This window comes from Alnus glutinosa, chromosome 10 (assembly GCF_958979055.1).
Source record: "Alnus glutinosa chromosome 10, dhAlnGlut1.1, whole genome shotgun sequence".
Classification (NCBI taxonomy): Eukaryota; Viridiplantae; Streptophyta; class Magnoliopsida; order Fagales; family Betulaceae; genus Alnus; species Alnus glutinosa.
The window spans coordinates 20,003,479-20,007,569 of record NC_084895.1 but is presented as its reverse complement, the minus strand read 5'-3'; the positions used below and the strand labels follow the sequence as shown (position 1 = coordinate 20,007,569).

The following is a 4,091-nucleotide window of genomic DNA, read 5'->3' as shown; positions in this document are numbered from 1 at the left end:
GACGAACTAATATCAAAGCTCGGGTCTTTATTTTGTAGGATGTTTACTGAAAATTTTGAAGTAGAAAAGTTCTATAATCAAAATAGCTTCAATCTTTAGCGCATCAAGATGCGTACATACCTTGTTGGGACAACAATACAAAAAAATAAGCTCATTAGCAACGACATTTTGTCGTCGCCAATGAGTACTTTGTCGCCAGTATTGATCAATAACAATGACGTGGCCAATCACCGCTAATAATAGATAAATATGGGCGATAAATGTTGCCGCTAAAAGTATTTATGTGGACAAAAACTCCAAAACTTGACCCACATGTCGCCACTAATGCTCTATCATTACTGATGACATACTGATAGCCACTAATACTCTATTATTAGTGGTGACATACGGGTCACCACTAATGACATTAAAAAAATTCAAAATTAAAAAATAAAACATTAATAGCAACGACATACAAATCGCCACTAATGCTCTATTATTAGCGGCGACACCAAAGTGGCTGCTAATCCTCTATCATTAGCAACTTATGAGTCGCCGCTAATGATATTAAAAAATACATAAAAAAATAATAATAAAAAAAAACATTATTAGCGGCGACTTTATAGTCGCCACTAATAATATTTTATTTTTAAAATATATATATATATATATTTAAAATAAAAAACAAATCGCAAAAATAAAAATTAAATCCTAGTTGATCTTCCATCTTTAGAATTAACAGCCACATGTTGGAAAAATTCTTTCGTAGCATCTGCACATAGCAACAAGCATGCTAATGAATGATATGAGAGAGGTACTTACCAAAAACTTTATAGCTAATCTGTTTTCACATATGAAGTGTTAAATTTGAGAGCAAAGAAAAAAAAAAAAAACAAAAGATTAATTTTAGAAAAATCCATGGTCATAAAATCAGGATATTTGACATATTACCAACTCAAGCTTGATGTGGTTCAAAAATAGATCCAATAGTCATTTATCATCCTCAATTGTTTCTCACCCAGAAGTTCTGATGAAATAATTGTTTAGAAATTAAACAAACAAACAAATAAAAGAAGTATAAAAAGAACATCTAGTAATCTGTTTTCAAAGTATTTGGCAGCTTGAAACAATGATAACCAAACAACCCTTCCATCAAATAATGGGAACAAAAAAGAGAATGAAATTGACTTGCATGCATCAATGAAACTCTGTTTCCTACAACTGCAGTTTCACTAATAACCACACCTGTCCCATGATCCAATGATATTCCCTCTCCAATTTTTGCAGCTGTACAGAATCATAAAAAAAAAATAAAAAAATAAAAAATAAAAAAAGAGGAGAAAATTAGCCTTACATAATAGAGAAATGACCTTCATTATCTCAAATAGATGTAAATTCTCTAGGTAACAACCATCTTTCTGCAGAAGAATCAAGTTTTGTACATAAACCTCCAAGTAGCCAATACCACCATATCTTTCACTTTCTAAATCCTTTTCATCTAAGCTACAATTTTTGGTGAAAACAATAACAAAAATATGTTTCAAAAAATATATCTAAGCTACATTCAGCAACGTGTCCAAAATCTTAACATCCCTTTACATTTAAATAATGCCAGTCTTGCTCTTGCCAGCCTCAATATCAGAAGGTTTAGAGAATTAGAATAGCTTAGAATTTAGAAAATGTAACAACTACAAATGAGCATACCTGGATGTATGTCAACTCCAAAAACCTGAGGAGAAAAAACTGTCGACAATTAAGAGATGATAGAAAACAAAGAGGGGAGGAGGTAGATATGCTCTTCAGGGATCATGCTTTTCACTTTTTCGTTGATAAATAACTCATCAAGGATTATACAAGAAAGTACAAAACTACCTCACTTATTCGGCTTTGTAGTGCCAAGGCCAATACTTTGCGTCCTTGGCTCCACAATGCATGTGCTACTCGATACACTTGCAAAAAATGATATCCCTGCAATAAAGCATGGCTCACAACATCAAGGATGTACTTGGTTCTTTTTTTCTTTTTCATATATAGAAATAACAAATCATGCTTAAGTTAATCGTACTAAAATTAGAGTTTGATAATAATTTTGCAAACCCAAAACATTATTATTTCCAAATATAGAGCCTGCTACGGAAAATCAACAAATCAATTTCCTAATCCTGTCCTCTTGTTTCAGTTTTCTCAGCAACCAAACAGAAAGTGAAGATCCTCCCCAATTACTCACGCATCCAATAATATCCTACAATAAGCCCCGTAATTGCACTGTTTTTAATTAATCAACAACAGATCTAACCAAACCTAATCACATATGGTAAGGAATCATCAACATGACCAAAATGCGCAGTACGTCAACAAAAACAACCAGAGAAATGCCCAGAAAATCAGCAAGAAAGTGCAGGAAAAACCCAAAGAAAAATTTCGATACCCATTCAGTCTTACAGAAAAATCTTATACAATCAACCCAAAAACTTCAACATCTACAAACCCAAAAGGATCCAACAGTACCCATTCGGTGTTACCGAAATCCACACAAAATAAGACCCAAAATCACGATACCCATATGATTTCTCTACAAAATCTTTCCAAAACAAACTAAAAAAAATGGAAATCAAAACCCTACTTACCGAAAAATGAATTTCTCCATGTTTGGGTGCCGAGAAAACGCCGGAAAAAGACGTCCCTTGGCTTTACCGGCGTCGGGCCATGACCCACTGGCCTCCGGCGCCGTTGTCCACCCCCAACAGTGGCTAGTCCACCTCGTGTCTCTCTCAGGTTCTCTCCAGTTCTCTTTCCAGCTCTCTCGGCCTCCCTCTCCAATCTCCCTCTCTCAGTGGAAGAAAAGAAAAGAACGAAAAGAAGGAAGTCAGCGGAGAAGGAAGGATTGCGGTTCAAATCCCCGTGGCTGTGTTGAGTTTATTGTAAAGCAAGAAAAAAAGAGAGGAAGAAAAAGCGGAACAAAGAAGCAGTTGCTGAAACTTGGCAGCGTAATTGTGTGGTTGTTTTGGCTCTTCAACTGCTAAATTAGGAACCTAGCTTAATATTTATTTTTCACTCTTTTCTGTGATAAGAAGCAGCATTCTGTTTAAGATTGCAACTGGCCGGGTTTATACTTAGATCCTGGCTTGAGGTTTGAATTCTTATTTTGCTCTTATATACCAGATTTTTTTATGAAAACTTTGGAGTTTGTGAAAGTAGCAACTCAGAGAAAAGTGTTAATCATATTTGCGTTATCATCTTAAAAGAATTAGTCAATTTAAAACTTTTCCAAAATTCCTTATAAAACTCAATTTCCTTTTCTTTTTTTCTTTTTCTTTTTAAGGAAAAAAAAAGAAAAAGAAAAGAAGAAGCATTTTTCATAATTTTTCCTTCCCACATCAAGTTTTTCAATTCCGCCAGTGATGGGAGGTGAGTTATGGGATAAGATTCAATATAGTGACCTTTGTTATGATAGCATGCATATTAAATTACCACTTATTTACAAAATTTTAATTGATTAAAAAAATATAAATTTAATCATTTAATTAATACTCGAATAGAAACAACAAAAAGAATAATATTAATTAGGATATGTCATAGGATATAGTACTAATTACTAATAGTGCATAGAAACCTAATTGCTCTAATACAGATTCTAGGAATGTTAAAACAATGGTAATTTGACGTACATAAGTGTCACACTTAATAGTTCAGAAGCACATATCAAAAAGGGGTGGTAATTCAAAGGCCCAATTAAGGAAGTTCACAAGAGTGAAACCCGGGACCATTATTCCAACATCAGTTGCAGTTCCTCTCCAAATATCTTTGAAATAAACACTTATGAGGGATGCCACAAGAAGGTTCCAAGAGTTATCACAATGCGCATTAAGCCATTGATAGAGTTCATGGTAACAGGATTCACGTTCAACAATCTGATGGCCAAGTTTGTTGATTAGAGTAGTCTTTGCTTTTGCTGCTACCGCACCTGTTGACAATCACCTTTTTTTAACGAGCAAACACATGTCTTCTTTAGAGGTGATAAGATAATCTAATAGCAAAATATAATTGCAGCAAACGATATCATTTCCTCCCCCAGAAATGATAGTTGTACAATCGTAGACACAACTTCCGTC

The 4,091-nt window shown here is 34.1% G+C and overlaps 1 long non-coding RNA gene across 1 annotated transcript; it reads right to left on the bottom strand.

Annotated features, from left to right (window-relative positions):
* Positions 1–1,193: 1,193 nt before the first annotated feature.
* Positions 1,194–2,948, bottom strand: LOC133879505 (uncharacterized). The gene is made up of 4 exons (XR_009902105.1): positions 2,607–2,948; positions 1,852–1,947; positions 1,684–1,708; positions 1,194–1,266 (listed from the first exon to the last, which is right to left on the bottom strand). It is a non-coding gene; the product is annotated as an uncharacterized LOC133879505 (long non-coding RNA).
* Between the last annotated feature and the right edge of the window lie 1,143 nt (positions 2,949–4,091).